Raw genomic sequence first — 17,979 nt, 5'->3', positions numbered from 1 at the left:
TTACAAAGAAGAAAAAGAGAAGGCTTTTGAAATTTTTGATCTATAATAATTCATAGATATCTATGTGAGTTACAAATCATCTCATTAAGGGTAAAAAGAGAAATTTAAAGTTAAATTATTTACAAATTTAAAAAGGGTTCATTCTTTTTTAAACTGACTAAAAAGAAACTAGGTTATTTTTTTTTAGACGGAGGGAGTGTGCCTTTTGTGTAATGAGGATGGGGAGTCAATGGATCATTTGTTCTTTAGCTGTATTGAATCTGCCAGAGTTTGGAGGAAAATACTAAGCTGGCGAGGAATACTCAGCCAAGCACTCAACGGGCAAGGTGAATCGCTCTGGGTAGTAGACAATGTAAAAGGTAGGAATACATCTGCAGAAGTCTAAAGGATGGCACTGGCAGCTACTTTCTATTAGATATGGCAGAGAGTAAAATATTAAGGTTTTTCAGCGGAAGCAGAGGTCACCAGCAATACTTACCAGGCAGATCATACAAGAGGTGGTTTGCAGAGGATCAAGGTGTATCTAGCTAGCAAGGAAGTTAGGTACTTTAAATTTCTATCATTAGTACAAGCAAATAGATGAGTAGCTAGAGTTATTTGAGATTGAGGTCCTGCCCGATCTCAGTTTATTTGTTTTTTGACGCTATACATATTACTATTGGTAAATAATATTTTTTTTTAATTACCAAAAATAAAATCAGGAGTACATGGATGAAATATGGATGTCTAATTATGTTGAAAATGGAAGAATAGCCAATGACCAAAATTGGCTATCAAAAAAGAAGCTAGCGACGCACAAATAATGTGAGCCAAAGAGGATTTCCGCTAAAATTGAGGCAGTACACTGCAAAATGCATTTCATGCGTCAAGTGCAATGACAAACCAAATAAAAGTGTTCGACCAAATTTATCAAAGTTATGATGGAACCCATTTTCTTATTTACTACAGGTGTGCCAGCAATTTCTCCTATATTAGTTGTTGAATACTCCATCCGTTTTATATTAAATGAGGTACTTTCTTTTTTAGTCTGTTCCAAAACAAATGACAAATTTTTAAATTTGGAAATAATTCAACTTTAAACTCTTTTATTTTACCCATTTACCCTTAATGAAAAGCTTTTATAGTCACACAAATGTTATGGCCCACAAACTTTTTACCCCTTAAGCTTTAAGACCACAAATTTTAAAAGTCTTCTTCTTTTTTTTTAAACTCCATGCCGAGTCAAACCATCTCATATAATATGAAACGGAGAGAGTATTAGGGTTCACATGTGAGACTATATTGATGATTGTCAATCTTCCTATTTATTGTTCTGTTAATAAACTACCTAGAAAAAGTATTATCGTATAACTTCACTAAAAATATCTCAAAAAGAAAAGCAAAAATAAGGAGGGAAATGCTCCTAGCCAGAAACAAGTCGAGTTGGCCCGATTCGATGTGCATGTTAATGGTTCTGCAGTGACCTTTCGCGTGATCATATAGGATACAGTTCATGGATCCGTATAACCCATCATTGATCCAATACCCTAGAGTTCTATCTATGAACGCTATGCTTGAATAGATGATGGAAAAAATGTTTCTCTTATTGAATGCCTCAATGAGTTTAAAGATAAGTTACGGTAGCCATTTTTCTAGAGTTCTATGTAAACCAAATAACTGAAAAATCTTATCTAAATCAAATGATTAACTCTGAATAACTAACTATAATATCATCTTATCTAAAAGATAAATGCAATCTTATCTAAAGAGATAAATACTAAAAACAAATTGATAACTACTAGTAACAAGACAGTTGATCCAAAACGTCCCCTCAAGTTAGGCTATGTGTCACTAAGCCTAACTTGAACAAATTACGTTCAAAGGCTGGTTTGGCCAGTGCTTTGGTGAGCATATCAACTAGTTGGTCAGCAGAATGAACATAAACAACTTGAACCACCTTTTGTTCAACATGGTTGTGCACAAAATGAAAGTCCACCTCAATATATATGTTTCATGCGACTGTGAAGGCCTGAATTCTCACTTAGATAAGTGACACCAATGTTGTCACAGTAGATTGTAGGGGTTTCTTTGACAGGAAGTTACATCTCAAGCAATGGGTTTCTGACCCACCGTAGTTCGACAAGTGCATTGGCGACAGCTCTATATTCAGCTTAAGTTGATGAGCGAGTTATAACCTTCTGCTTTTTGGAGGACCTACTGATAGGGTTGGTGTTAAGAAACAAAATATAACCATATGTGGAGGATCGGTTACTGAGATCTCCAACCAGTCCAAAATTGAAGTCCAACCAGTCCACATAGTGAGATCTCCAACCATATGTGGTGATTACACAAAATTGGGATAATTTATTGACGGTATAGGAAATGTCCGGCCTTGTAAATGACAGATATTGAAGTCCGCCCAGGACTTGCTAGTAGCAGGTCGTATTAGTTAACGGAGCTCCATTGTTGAGTTTGAGCAACTTAGAAGCACTCATTGGTGTGTTTGCACTCTTAGAAACAACCATCAACTTATCATTCAGGATTTCACTGATATAAGTGGCTTGCGAGAGAATAATGTCATTAGTGTTTTGAGCCACCTCAACACCAAGAGAATAATTGAGATTTCCCAAATGTTTAATGGAGAAGCGAGAGGCAAGAGAGTCTATAACTTTATTGATAGTGATAGGGCTGTTGTCGATCACTATTATGTCGTCAACATATACCAAAATAAATATGAAACTAGCGTGACTATGTCTGATGAATAAAGAGTTTCAAGATTTTGCCTTAGAAAATTCCATGTGGGCAAGATGGCCTTTGAGCGGATTATACCAAGCCCGAGGAACTTGCTTCAAACCATAGATTACCTTATGCAACTTAAAATTGTGATGACCTGATAGGTTATTTTGAGTACTAGCCCTTATTTTTGTATCCTGAGGCCTCTATTATCTACATCTAATTTTTTTATTTACAGCTATAACGACCCGATCAGTCGTTTCATAAGTTATATCCATGTTTTCCCCCATTTCTGCTTCATTATGTGTTGTTCAGCTTCATTTTATCGTATCATGTTGGTTGGTTTGAGTTTAGAGTAGTTTTGGAGGGGTATGAGATACTTAGTCTCTTAAGTCGGCCATTTAGTTGGAAAAGTCAACCAAAAGTTGACTTGTGGGTAAATGATCTCGGAATTGGGTTTTTATGATTTGGATAGCTTCATTAGGTAATTTGGGACTTAGTAGCGTGATCAGAATACAATTTGGAGGTCCGTGGTAGATTTAGGCGTGGATTGACGAAATTGAAAATTTGGCATTTTCCGGTTGGCAGTAGAAATCTTGATATCGGGGTCGGAATGGACTTCTACAAATTGGAGTAGGTCAGTTATGTCATTTGTGACGTGTTTGCACAATTTCAGGTCATTCGGATGAGGTTTGATGGGTTTTTGGATCGAATGTGGAATTTGGATGTTTTGGAATCCTTAGGCTTGAGTGATTGTGTGTTTCGATATTGTTTTGAATGTTCTGAAGGTTGGAATAAGTTTGAATAGTGATATGTGACTTGTTCATATTTTTAGTTAAGGTCCCGGGGGACCTCGGGATGATTTCGGGTGGTTATCGGAGAGTTTGGAAATTTGGGAATGCAGCTGAAGCTGCTGGTTGTGTCATAACCACGCCTGCAGAGTGGGGACCGCATGTGTGGCTAAGGCTGAGAAGAGCAGGAACCACAGGTGCGAAAAGTGGAGCGCACCTGCGGTCCGCAGATGCAGAAAATGGGCCGCATGTGCGAGATGCCTGGGCAGAAAATTTATAAGGTGGACTTCGCGATATTTGGGTTATTTTCTACCATTTCTACACGTACTTGGAGCTTTTTGGAGGGTTTTAAAGAGGGAATCTAGGGGGTTTTCATTGAGGTAAGTTTCTTGAACCTAATACTCGATTCCATGGTGATTTTTTCAGTTGATTAAGCATGAAATTTGTGGGATTTAAGGGTGAAAATTTGATAAATTAGGACTAGAAATTGGTGAGTTTAAATTGGTGATTTGAGGGGCCATTTGAGGTTCGATTTTGATATTCTTGGTATGTACAGACTCGTGGGAGGATAAGCATTCTAGTGATGTGATTTTTTCGAATTTCGAGACGTGGGCTCAGGGGTCGAGTTTGACCAATTTCAGGATTTTGAGTTTAATTTGAGAATTTTCGTGTGGGCTTTGTCCCTTTGGCTTGTATTGATGTTATGATTCTGATTTTGGTTAGATTCGGGATTATTTGAGGCCGAGTCGAGAGGCAAGGGCATTGCGGAGTAGCTTTTCATCCGGTTCGAGGTAAATAATGATTGTAAATCTAGACCTGAGGGTATGAAACCCCAGAATTCTGTATTGTTTTGATAACTGAGCTGACGCACATGCTAGGTGACGGGTGTGTTGATGTGCCCCCGTAGGGATTGTGACTTGGTCCGTCCCGTGGAGACTATAGAGTTGCATATTTTGATAAACTTTATATGATATCCATGTGTTTTAGAAATGAATATGTTAACTTGGGCTGAATGCCATGTTTGGGACCTTGTGCCGAACTTTTTGAACCCTCAGGAGTATTTTACTACTTTCCTCACACTGTTCGATTTGAAAGCATATCCTCAGTCATGATTTTTACTTGTTTATTTTGATTCAGTTTCACTATTCTGTTTTTAAATATATAGAAACTGTTTGGGCTGAGTTCCCTAATTTTCACTGAAATGCCTGAGTGGTTGTGAGGTTAATGACTGAGAGAGGTCGAGGAACCGATGGTGAGGATTATATATTTATTTATCAGGATGCACGCCATATATATATATATATATATATCGATCAGGCCGCACTCTGCAGTGATATATATCGATCAGGCCGCACTCCGCAGTGATATAGCGTTTGGCCTGTAGGAGCCCCTCCAGAGTTTACACACTCCCAGTGAGCGTAGTCGACTATATATTACGGATCGGACTGCACGCCGCAACGGTTATTATTATGAGATATATATTGAGTGGGAGTGCTGAGTGAGAGTGATGTTTGACGAGAGCTGAGTCACAAGTGACTGAGAGGTATATATATATATGAGCGATGCTTAGTCTGAGGAGCTTGTTTATGAAATTACTGTTTTCACTCTCCTTTATATTGAGCCTCTATTGAAAATGTGTTGAACAAATATTTTAAATAACTTTCATTTATACTGAAGTTTTTACGAGTTGTTTGGAAATTGAACTATGGATTGGGCTTTGATATTTCTATTCAGAGTTTATGATAGATTATGTATATGAATTAAATGCCCATCACTACACTCCGACATTATTTACTTTGGTTACTTACTAAGTTGGCGTACTCACGTTACTCCCTACACCTTATGTGCAGATCCAGGTGCCAGAGCCTTCGAGTGAGAGCTGATCGTTCCCTTTAGAATATTATTCAGAGATTGCAAGGTAGCTGCACAGCGTTTGTAGCCATGCCTTTCTCCTTCTTAGTATTTTATATTTTAGACTTATCTTATATTAACCAGATAGTGTTGAGTTGTATTTAGTGGCTCATGACTAGTGACACCAGGATCGGGCTGGGTTGATGTACTTACGTATTTGTTTTTCCGCATATTTGATATACATTAAAATGAAAGATTAGAGATTATAGTTGATTAGAAAAATGAATTTACAAAAGACCCTTTATATTGTTCGTGTTGTTTTGGCTGGCCTAGTACTGTGATAGGCGCCATAACGACCGGAGTGCTTTGGTTCGTGACAAGTTGGTGTCAGAGTCTAGGTTACATAGGTCTCGCGAGTCATGAGCCGGTTTAGTAGAGTCTGGTGGATCGGTACGGAGACGTCTGTACTTATCCTTGGGAGGCTGCAGAACCTTTAGGCAAAGATTCACATTCTTGAAATTCCTATCGTGCGGATCTGTTGATTCCAGTATTAAATTTTTGTTATTCTATTCTCTCAGAGATGGTGAGGACACGTGCTACCGGTCAGGACGGAGGACCACCAGTACCACTAGTTGGGGCCACAAGAGGCCAAGGTCGAGGCATTGGTAGGGGCAGGGGTGTATCCCGCACAGTAGCTTGGGCAGCGTCTGCAGATCCACCAACTGCCCCAATTCACGATTAAGTCCCAGTTGCGGTTGCTCCAGCAGGACCAGCTCAAGCACTAGCTGTGCCAATTGTTATTCCAAGCCTTCAGGAGGCCCTAGCCCAAATCTATCAGTGTGCACTAGCCTGGCTCAGGTGGTCTTAATTACTACAGTCGCAACTACTTCTTAGGCCAGGGGAGGCACTTAGACTTCCGCCGTATGCACACCTGAGCAGGTTGTGTAGGGACTTCAAATATCGAGGGCACCTCCAGCCTAGCCGATTGCACCCGCCCAGGATTATGTGGTACAAGTTATGCCTGACAATGAGCAACATCGATTGGAGAGGTTTGGTAGACTTCAACCTTCGATTTTTAGTAGTGCAGAGGGAAAGGATGCCCGGGGTTTCTTGGAAAAGTGCTAGAGGATGCTTCAGACCGCAGGTATTTTGGAGACCAATGGGGTCTCATTCACTACTTTCCAATTTTCAGGAGTTGCCTTTACATGGTGAGAGGCTTATGAGAGCCGTAGGCTTGTTGATGCAGCGTCCCTTACCTGGCAGCAGTTCTCCACTCTCTTTTTGGAGAAGTATGTGCCACAGTCTCGCAGAGAGGAGCTGCATAGGCAGTTCGAGCAATTGCGTCAGGATGATATGACTGTGACGCTGTATGAGATGAAATTTTTAGAGCTAGCTTGTCATTCTGTTTGGTTGGTTCCTACGGATAGGGAGAGGATCATGAGGATCTTGGATGGCCTCACATATCAGCTTCGGATTCTCATGACCAAAGAAAGGATGTCCGATGCTACTTTTGAGTAGGTTGTTGATATTGCTCGAGATATTGAGTAAGTTCGTCGCCACGAGCAAGATGAGAGTGAGGCCAAGAGGTCTCGAGGATGTGGTAGCTTTGGTGGTGCTCTTTCGAGAGGCCATTCAGACATGCTTAGTCAGCTCGCCCAGTTTATTGTGGGGCATCATCGGGCCATGGTTCTCACGGTTATCATCAGGACCATTCATCTCTTAGTGCCCTTCCAGCCCAGAGTTCGTCCAGTGCTCCATCAGTTCAGGGCTTTTCCATACCAGGTTCTTCTGCTAGTCATCCCGGCGCTAGGGGTTCCCTTCAGTCCCCGTCTCTAGCACCAGGGTTTTGTTATGAATGTGGAGAGTTTGGGCATATGAGGAGGTAGTGTCCTTGTCTTCTTTGGGGTTCAGCTCAGTAGAGGAGTCAACCCTTGACTTCAGCTCCAGTTAATTTACCACCCACTCAGGCTGTTAGGGGTGGGGGTCAGTCAACTAGGGGTCGCCCTAGATGTGGAGGTCGATCCAGTGGTGGTTAGGCCCGTTTATATGTACTCCCAGCTAGAACAAATGATATTGCTTCAGATGTCGTGATTACAGGTATTGTCTCAGTTTGCCACAGAGATGCATCTTTGTTATTTGATCATGGTTCTACTTTTTTATAAGTGTCATCATATTTTGCTCATTATTTGGATGCGTCCCGTGAGTCTCTTGTTTCATCTATTTTTGTATCTACTCCTATGGGCGATGCTATTGTTGTGGACCGTGTATACCTGTCGTGTGTGGTGATTATTGGGCGTCTAAAGACCTGAGTGGACCTTTTGTTGCTGTGTATGGTGGACTTTAATGTGATATTAGGCATGGATTGGCTATCTCCATGTCGTGCTATATTGGACTATCATGCTAAGGCAGTGACGTTGGCTATGCCTGGTATGCCACGGATTAAGTGGCGAGGTTCGATTGATTTTGTCCCTAGTAGGGTGATTTCCTTTCTGAATGGTTGGGAAAGGTTGTCTCTCGTACTTAGTCTTTTGTGAGAGATGTCAATGTAGAGACTTCTAGTATCGATTCTGTTCCAGTAGTGAGGGATTTTCCCGATGAATTTTCTGCAGACCTGTCAGGCATGCCACCAGGTAGGGATATTGACTTTGGTATTGATTTGGTGCCAGACACTCAACCTATTTCTATTCCACCGAATCATATGGCACCGACGGAGTTGAAAGAGTTGAAAGAGCAGCTTTAGGAACTCCTTGATAAGGGGTTTATTCGGCCTAGTGTGTCGCCTTGGGGTGTGCCTGTTCTATTTGTGAAAAAGAAGGATGGCACGTTGAGGATGTGCATTGATTACAGGCAAATGAACAAAGTTACAATCAAGAACAAGTATCCTTTGCCTCGTATTGATAATTTATTTGACCTGCTTCAGGGAGCGAGAATGTTCTCCAAGATTGACCTCAGGTCGGGGTATCGCCAGTTGAAGATCAGGGTCTCGGATATTCTTAAGACAACTTTTAGGACCCGATATGGTCATTATGAGTTCCCTGTGAAGTTTTTTGTGCTGACCAATGCCTCGGCAGCGTTCATGCATTTGATGCACAACGTGTTTCAGCCTTATATCGACTCATTTGTGATTGTTTTCATTGATGATATTCTGTTGTACTCGCATAGTTAGGAGGAGCCCGCCAAGCATTTGAGAGTGTTATTGTAGCGGTTGAGGGAGGAGCAGGTTTATGCAAATTTCTCCATGTGTGATTTTTGGCTCGTTCAGTAGTTTTTTTGGGCCACGTGGTGTCCGACGAGGGTATCCAGGTTGATCCGAAGAAGATAGAGGCGGTTCAGAGTTGGACCAGACCGTCCTCAGCCATGGAGATTCACAGCTTTCTTGGTTTGGCGGGTTATTACCGTCAGTTCGTTTAGGGATTTTCATCTATTGCATCATCCTTGACCAAATTAACCCAAAAGGGTGCTCCATTTAGGTGGTCGGATGAGTGTGAGGCAAGCATTCAGAAGCTCAAGACTGCCTTGACCACAACTCCAGTGTTAGTTTTGCCATCAGTTTTAGGCTCATATACAGTGTATTGTGATGCTTCGAGAGTTTATATTCGATATGTGTTGATGCAGGAGGGTAGGGCGATTGCTTATGTTTCTTGTCAGTTGAAGCCCCATGAGAAGAAATACCTTATTCATGATTTGGAGTTGTCTACCATTATTCACGCGCTGAAGATTTGTGGGCATTATCTCTATGGTGTGCCTTGTGAGGTGTTTACTGATCATCGTAGCCTCCAGCACTTGTTCAAGTAAAAAGATCTCAATTTGAGGCAACAGATATAGTTAGAGATGCTAAAGAATTATGATATCACTATCTTATATCATCCATGAAAGGCTAATGTAGTGGTCGATGCCTTGAGTAGGAAGGCGGTGAGTATGGGAAGTTTGGCATATATTTCTATTGGGGAGAGACCTCTTGCAGTTGACGTTCAGGCCTTGGTCAATCGGTTTGTGAGGTTGGATAATTCGAAGCCACAGTCGGGTCTTAGCTTGTGTGGTTTCTCAGCCTTCCTTGTTTGATCGCATCAGAGAGTGCCAGTATAATGATCCTCATTTGTTTGTCCTCAAGGACAGAGTTTAGCACGACAATGCTAGAGATGTGACTATTGGTGATGATAGGGTATTAAGGATGTAGGGCCGGATATGTGTGCCCAATACAGATGGACTTCGGGAGTTGATTCTAGAGGAGGCTCATAGTTTGCAGTATTCCATCCATTCGGGTGCAACGAAGATGTATCAGAATTTGAGAAAACATTACTAGTGGAGGAGAATGAAGAAGGATATTGTGGGATTTGTAGCTCGGTGTCTCAATTGTCAACAAGTAAAATATGAGCATCAGAGACCTGGTGGCTTCCTTCAGCGATTAGATATTCTAGAGTGGAAGTAGGAGCAAATCACCATGGATTTCGTAGCTGGACCCCCACAGACTTCGAGAAAGTTCGGTGCTATTTGGGTGATTGTGGATCGGCTGACCAAGTCAACGCACTTCATTCCTGTGTGTACCACATATTCTTTAGAGTGGTTAGCTGGGATTTATATACGAGAGATTGTTCACCTGCATGGGGTTCTGTTTCCATTATTTCAAATAGTCACTCCGTTTGCTTTGCAGTTTTGGAGGGTCGTGCAGTGAGAGTTGGGTACTCAGGTTGAGTTGAACATAACTTTTCATCCTTAGACGGATGGGCAGTCCGAGTGCACTATTCAGATATTGGAGGACATGTTGCGCGCTTGTGTCATTGACTTTGGGGGTTCATGGGATCAGTTTCTACCGCTCGCGGAGTTTGCCTATAACAACAGTTATCAGTCGAGTATTCAGATGGCTCCATATGAGGCTTTATATGGGAGATGGTGTAGATCTCAAGTAGGATGGTTTGAGCCGAGCGAGGCTAGGCTTTTGGGGATAGACTTGGTACATGATGCTTTGGAAAAGGTGAGAGTGATTCAGGAGCAGCTTCATACAGCGCAATCGACACAGAAAAGTTATGCTGACAGGAAGGTTCGTGATGTGTCTTACATGGTTATGAAGAAGGTTCTACTGAAGGTTTCACCTATGAAGGGTGTTATGAGATTCGAAAAAAGGGTAAATTGAGTCCTCGGTGTCACACCTCCTTTTAATACCCGAAAGGGATATATAAGGAAGTTTTTCCAATTAAAGTGACATTATTCTAAATGGAATAATTTTTTTATTTTTTCAGAGTCACCACTTGGAATAGTTTATTTGGTGTCCCAAGTCACTGGTTTATTTTTAAAATCCCAAATCGAGGAAATTGACTTTATTTAAAAGTCCGCGAAACCAAAAATTCTACATAAGGAATTTTGTTAACCCGGGAGAAGTTGTTAGGCATTCCCAAGTTCCATGGTTCTAGCACGGTCACTTAAACTATTAATAATTAGCCTATTATCTGATTTACTACACGTTTTGAAACTATTGTGCATTTTAGCTCTATAACTTCTTTTAATTATTTTAGGGAATTATTCTAAAACAAGGTACAATTGTCGTACACTTGTTTGTTTGATACACATTGTAAATCATGTCACGGGAACCGTACCCATGATCTACAACATGTTTAATTTATTAAGGTTATTAGAAGTTATGGTCGGGTCACATAAATGTACCCCCGGATTTGGAATTAGGTATCACAACTACGTCACGGGAACCGTAGTCGTAGCTATGAGGATTATGTTATAAATGCGCCTAAAGCAAACTACGAATGTTCAAAATATTTTTTACACTAAGTTAAAATATTAATATGAGGGCCATAGATTAGGTGATTCAATTGTGAATGGCAAGCCTAGATTTATTTTTAAAATATTTGTATTTCACTAAAGCAAACTAAGGATGCTCCTATTTAAATCTATTTTGAAATTATGTATCACAACTACGCCACAGGAACCGTACCCGTAGTTATAATGATTTAATTACGTATCTAAAGCAAACTACAGTGTTTATAAGTTTAAAAGAATTCCCTAAATTTGAGGTTGTTGTGAAAAACCATAGATTATGGAAATTTGTTGTGAAGGAAAGATATGACTTAATTGTTACACTAAATGACGTAAATAAAATTAAAAAAAAACTTCAAAATTCTCATTCCCAGCACGTTACTCTACAAATCACAACCAAACCAAAAGGGAAATTGATTTATCGAAATCATCATCACATACCCAAAATGCCTTAAACATATTATTTATCAAGCTTAAACTAGTATTTTTTAACAGGTAACTTTAAAGAGAGAATTACATAAAATAGGGCATCAATTTTTTAATTATACAGAAAAGAGAACAGTAAGAGAAACTAAAAAAACAGAAGGATGACACATTTCGCATACGGACCGCTAGTCAAGCCATCTGTGTTGTCTATTTTGCTATTTTGGTTTCATATAGTCTGTGATCAAGATTTTTTCTATACATACATGAGTACAAAGTTCATAATATATTGCTTAGCTTATAAATGTTCCAAAGTCCACTTTTCAATGCGTATCTGGTATCACATATACATTGTCTTCAATAAATAAATAAAAATTCTAATTAAAAAATGTTCACCTCAATGGTATTTGTTTGCAGCAGAAGACGGTTGAAGTAAGAAACACTAGTACTTAAAATGCCTATGAATCTCTTTTCTCATAAACTTTGACTGTTCTAAACCTTCTAGTTAGAGAATTTTCCTCTAATTAAACTAAACTAAAAGAGATAAAGATTCAGATCCCTTTTGATATCAAAAAGAAAACAAGCATTTTAGTGCGATTTTCAGCATGTTGATAACAGGCTTAAACACACATTAAGTAAGAGATGAAAGGAATACCTAAAGTGCTGAAATTAAAATCTGATACGAGCCAAACAAAAGCAAAGAAACGACTGCTAGATGAAGTTCAACAAAGCATGGTGCAGCAATAGAATTAGCATTATTTTAAATCCAAAGAACTCTTAAACTCGATTTTGTAGACTTTGAACTCAATTTTGAACTCTTGAATTTGTTTTCAGCTTCTTCGTTTCTCTTTTTTTTGATTTTTCGATGTTCTTCTCTTTTGATCTGAAATTCGGTGCTTTTAAATCCGAATATTTCTGTTTGTGAAAGTGAGAATAGAATGAAAAATGGGAGAGTGTTCGATTTTTTGTTGTGTGTGAGGGCTCTCTGATGAAGCTTTTCTTTGATTTGGGGTTGAAAAAAAATGATATTAAAGAAGAAGATGAGAACTCCTTCTAGATGCGTCGTTTTTGCTCTCTCTAGGGGTGAGGTCAGATCTTTTTGAGAGTCCAAGATCTGATGCCTTAGGTATAGGTTTTCTTAGTCATTTTAGAGAGATGGGTCAGGCGGTTCGCTTTTAATGGGATCTGGGCTGGAGCGGATTTCCACAATTGGGCCATTGAAATTTTCTTTGGCCCAAATCCTAAGCAAGACCCAAAGAACATTAATTCCTCTTCTTTGCTTATCTTTAAAAATTCTAAATTAAACTCTATCTAATTTGCAACATTAATTCTATTTATCCATTTTCTAACAACTAACTAATCTTCCAATTTTAACAAATGCATGTAAAATTTTAAAAAAAATGTTTCTTTTTTATGTATTAATTTTAAACGATTAAAGAGTAATTAATTTCTAAAAATGCACATTAAAACTAAAATGACATGAAATGAAAAATGTGACAATTTTTATGGTTTTTCTTATGATTTTAAAATATTAAAAATGCATGAAACACAACTAAATAAAGAAAAACACCTAAATTTCACTAAAATTATTTTTGGTCTATATTTAGGAGTTATTTCCATGCAAGGCAAAAATTAGGTGCTCACAGCTGTCCTTCTTTGCTCGGAAACAGGAAGAGTTTTTGGGCAAAGATAAAGTGAGCAACTACGAGCAAATTTTGCCCGTTTGAAACTCCATTTGGAAGCATTTTGAAAAAGTTTGACCGAACCTTGCTTCGGAGGTTGCCTACATATCCTTGTCTATAAAGGAATCAGGTCGGTGTAGTTCTGGAAGTTTTTGGTAGCCGGAACTACCGAATATCTGTGACTTTACTGCCGTTACTGCTGTTTCTGCTTGCTGAGTTCCTTATTACACCAAAATAAAAAATAAAAAGCTAAACTAGCTAAGCCTATCAACTACGAGTTACAAGATTCCTATTTATAACCTTCTAAAGCTTGATCTTGAGTCTTGGCTGGTTCTTCCTGCAGACTCTGATCTGAATCTTGATGCTCGTTAGCTGCAACCGCTAGTTCATTCTTCTTCAGCTTTTCGGATCAAGGGGTGACATGAAAAGTTTGTGACTTCAATCATATCTTGAGCAGTCCGCATCTTTTCTCCGCTTCTACACTTAGAGTTCACTTCTTTTCTTGTTTTTATTTTCTTTTAGATGAACCGAGACTTCTTCTTTTGGCCGTCTCAAAACTTGTGCCTCAAGGTAAAATCTTGCTCAGGCACCAAAACAAACAAACGAACGAAATTTTTCTGCCCCAGTTTTCATTAGGAAAATTTCGTGAGTTATTGTAACAAAAATCTAAACTACTTTTTTATTAAAAGCAATAAAATCAGGATTGTGTATCCTTGGAAAAAAAGATATTAGGGAGTGGAGCCCTATATCCAAAATGAAATCAAACGGGGATCGGAGGCCCTAAGTTGGAAAGATTACCAGGTTATGCTGTGTCACGACACTAAACCCATACCCGATCGTGATGGCGCCTCTCATGAAGACAAGGCCAGCCGACACAAACCCCCAATAAAATTAACAAATAACAATTCATAATTAAGTCATTAATAATGATAAATCCCATAATAGGGTGAAATATATCAACTGCGGAAAAACCAAACATAGCCCGATATCGGGGTGTCACCAGTCATGAGCATCTAACATAGTTTAAGAGTATGAAAGAGTTTATACAATCTATTACATAACTAGGACAAGGGAAATAAAATAGGAGGGAGAAACACTGGGCTGCGAACTCCGAGCAGCTACCTAGTGGACTCCGAATAGCCTGCTGAGCAATCAACCCTCATTGGCGGGACCTGAAGCTCCTGAATCTGCACACAGGGTGCATGGAGTAAAGTGAGTACTCCAACTCAGTGAGTAATAACAATAAATGAAGACTGAGCGATAAGAAATCACATAAAAACACAACATAATGCTATAAAGAAGCAGAGTAAGACCAAATAAACACAATAAAATAGTGAAATCTTATAAAACACCTTGGTTCAGAAAAAGCTTCTTTAAAACACCTTTTCAACACTTAAACAAGTAAATGAAAAGCAGCTAGAAAAGATAAACACATAAAATCCGCCCCTCAGACACAATGTCAACAAAATCAGCCCCTTGAAAAATAACATGGAACAACACCAGCCCCTCGGGCTATATCTCATATCACAATGGATACCCGCACTCACTGGGGGTGTACAAACTCCAAGAGGGGCCCCTTACGGCTCAAGCGCAATATCAAACCATCTCGTGGCATAATCAATAGGCTCTCGACCTCATATCAAGCCACCTTGTGGCGTACAACTCAGGCCCTCGGCCTAATAATCATAATCAGTATAACACTATTGTAGCATGTAGCCCGATCCCATGATAATCCTCACAACACAAGCCTCCGGCCCTACTCAGTCAGAAATCTCTAAAAGCTACTCGGGCACAGTAAAATATGATGCTCAGCCCAAAATATCATTTAAAGTGTTTAAAATAGAGTAAATATGGTTGAGTTATGAAAACAGTATAATATAACATGACTGAGCCCAAATATAAAATCAAAACAGTGAGGAAATAGCAGTAAATATCCCCTAAAGGTCCAAATAGTTGGCACGAGGCCCAAATATGGCATTCAACCCAAAACATGATGATAGCAAACAGTTTTCAATCAAATACGCGGTGAAACAGTCAATCAAGATGGACTAAGTCACAATCCTCAACGGTGTACGACCCCACGCTCGTCAACGATGTGAAGTCCAGGATTTCATACCCTCATGATAACATTTAAAATCATTACTCACCTCAATCCGGTACAAACTCTAGCCCATGATGCCTTTGCCCCTTGAATCGGTCACAACTCGCGTCGACTCTATCAAAAATCAGAATCACGACGTCAAAATATGCTAAGGGAACGAAGCCAATCCGAAAATAATCAATTTACAACATAAATCCCAAAATTAACCAAAACCCAACCCCCGAGCTCATGTCTTCGAATTCGATAAAATTCACATCAATAGATTCCTTATCTCCCCACGAGTTCATACGTATTAAAAGTCCCAATATCCGACCACAAATGGCCCCTCAAATCCTCAAGTCAAGAACTCCAATACCAAGACCTAATCCCCAATTTTCAACCTTAATTTTCATTAATTTCAAGCCAAATCAGTGAAAATAATGTCATAGGATCAACTATTAGGTTCGAAAAACTTACCTCCAGACGTTATCCCTTGAATCCTTCTTCAAAATGGCTTCCCCAAGCTCAAAACCAAATAAAATGGTGAAGAACAACTCAAAATTCGTGAAGGGGAGATTATATACCTTCTGGCCCAGACGTTTTGCTCCTGCGACCCAAATCCCTCTCCTGCAGTCCCGCTTCTACGGTCTAGCGAACCGCACCTGCGGTTTTCACTTAAGTCCTCAATTTTCGCATCTGCGATGCACAATCCGCACCCGCGCCATCGTAGGTGTGGTTCCTTAACCGCTTTTACAGTTCCTGCCTTCCTTGGCTCCTTACGCTTTTGCGAATGATTGTGCGCATCTGCAGGGGTATCACCTGCGGCCTCCTAACCGCAGATACGGTTATGACTGCAGCCCTACAACTTCAGCTGCCATTTCCAAATTCCTATCTTTCTGTTAACCACCCGAAATTACCCCGAGGCCCCCGTGAACTCAACAAAAAGCACCGACAAGACATATACCACTATCCAAACTTATAACAATCTTCAAAACACCTCAAACAACATCGAAACAACCAAAACACACCAGATTCAAGCCTAAGGTTCCAAAATCTTTCGAATTACGCTTTTGATCAAAAGGTTTACCAAACCACGTCCGAATGACCCGAAATTTTGCACACACATCCCAAATAACACAAAGAACCTACTGCAACTCCCGAAATTCCATTCCGAACCCTATATTAAAATCTCATCTATCAACCAGAAAACGCCAAAATTCCAATTTCGCCAATTCAAGTCTAAATCTACTCCATACCTCCAAAACACATTCTGATCACGCTTCTAAGTCCCAAATAACCTCCCAAAGCTATAAGAACCATAAAAACTCATATCCGATACCTTTAACACATAAGTCAACATCCGATTGACTTTTCCAACTTAAGCTTACTCAAAAGAAACTAAGTGTCTCAAACCTTACCAAAATGGTAGTTGTTGTTATAAGCAAACTCTGCAAGCGGTAGAAACTGATCCCATGAACCTACGAAATCGATGACACAAGCAAGCACATGTCCTCCAATGTCTGAATAGTATGTTCGGACTGCCCGTCCGTCTAAGGGTGAAAAGTTGTGCTCAACACAACCTGAGTACCCAACTCTCCTGCATAGACCTCCAAAACTGCAATGTAAATTGAGTGCCCCTATCTGAAATGATAGAAACTGTGACACCATGCAAATGAACAATCTCCCGGATATAGATCTCTACCAACCGCTCTAAAGAATAGGTAGTACACACAGGAATGAAGTGCACGGACTTGGTCAGCCAATCGACAATCACCCAAATAGCATCGAACTTCTTCAAAGTCCGTGGAAGCCCAACTACAAAGTCCATGGTGATCCACTCCCATTTCCACTCCAGAATATCCATCTGCTAATCTCTGATGCTCATATTTCACCTGCTGACAATTGAGACACCGAGCTACAAATCCCACAATACCCTTCTTCATTCTTATCCACCAATAATGTTGTCTCAGATTCTGATACATCTTCGTGGCACCCGAATGAATGGAATACCGCGAGCTATGGGACTTCTCCAGAATCAACACCCGAAGCCCATCCACATTGGGCACACATATCCGGCTCGGAATCCTCAACACCCCATCACCACCAATGGTCACATCTTTGGCATCATCATGCTGAACACTATCCTTAAGGACAAGCAAATACGGATCATCATACTGGCACTCTCTGATGCGATCATATAAGGAAGAGCAAGAAACCACACAAGTCAATACCCGACTGGGCTCCGAAATATCCAACGTAACGAACCGATTGGCCAAGGCCTGAACATCAACTACAAGAGGTCTCTCCCCAACTAGAATATATGCCAAACTCCCCATACTCACCGCCTTTCGGCTCAAAGCATCAGCCACCACATTGGCCTTTACCGGATGGTATAATATAGTGATGTCATAATCCTTTAGCAACTCCAGCCACCTCCGCTGCCTCAAATTAAGATACTTCAGCTTGAACAAGTGCTGGAGGCTTCGATGATTACTAAACACCTCACAAGACACACCATACATGTAATGCCTCCAAATCTTCAACGCGTGCACAATGGCAGCCAACTCCAAATCATGAACTGGGTAGTTCTTCTCATGGGGCTTCAACTGACGAGAAGCATAAGTAATAACTCTACCCTCTTGCATCAATACACACCCAATACCAACCATCAAAGCAT

The sequence above is a fragment of the Nicotiana sylvestris genome, chromosome 12, assembly GCF_000393655.2.
Source record: "Nicotiana sylvestris chromosome 12, ASM39365v2, whole genome shotgun sequence".
Lineage (NCBI taxonomy): Eukaryota > Viridiplantae > Streptophyta > Magnoliopsida > Solanales > Solanaceae > Nicotiana > Nicotiana sylvestris.
The sequence above is the reverse complement of the archived record's forward strand: the minus strand, read 5'-3'. Positions refer to the sequence as shown.